Raw genomic sequence first — 688 nt, 5'->3', positions numbered from 1 at the left:
ATGCCTCCCGCCCCAGAACGCAGGGGGAAGATCATGGTGCGTTCCAGCAGCTACCGCTCTGGAAGGCACCGCTTTCGGTTTGAACAATCCCTTAGCATAAACCCTCCCCAGGCACACCTACCTGCTTATTGCTGTCGCCCTAGTTGGTGCAGCCTCAGCCTGGTCAGATGCTCTGCTCCTGCAGAGCCAACACTGGAAGGGCCGGAAAGTGCCGCTCGCTGTCCACAGACCACAGTGACAGCCCCGGAGCCTCCATGCTGCCTGGTGCAGCAGCAATTACCATCGGTCTGCCCTGTCAGCTGGCCTGGGGCGGACGGCTCACAAATCGCCTGGCTCGGTATAAGCCCGCCTCCTGTCCCGCCTCGGCCCCTCCTCCACTTGGCCGTTCTCTCTGTGCGGCCCGGCTTGCCGCAAAGGCCCGCAGCCGCCGCCCTCACCCCATCAGCGCCCTCGGGCGGCCGCTTGCCTTGCGGTAGGGTCGAGCCTGAGTAGGATAAGCTGTATGCAGGCCTGTTTACTGGTGAAATGTCATTAACCGTTTCCTCCAATCATCTTCTCTGAGCAGTTTCACATGGATCTGAACTGTATATGCGGTATGAATTTACAGTCCAGCCTAGTATGATAGATCTGAGAGGAAATAACTTTGAGGAAATGGGTCTTAACATAGGACAGAAAACAGTTTAAGTAG

The sequence above is a fragment of the Nanorana parkeri genome, unplaced genomic scaffold, assembly GCF_000935625.1.
Source record: "Nanorana parkeri isolate BGI_ZX_2015 unplaced genomic scaffold, ASM93562v1 scaffold144, whole genome shotgun sequence".
Classification (NCBI taxonomy): Eukaryota; Metazoa; Chordata; class Amphibia; order Anura; family Dicroglossidae; genus Nanorana; species Nanorana parkeri.
The sequence above is the reverse complement of the archived record's forward strand: the minus strand, read 5'-3'. Positions refer to the sequence as shown.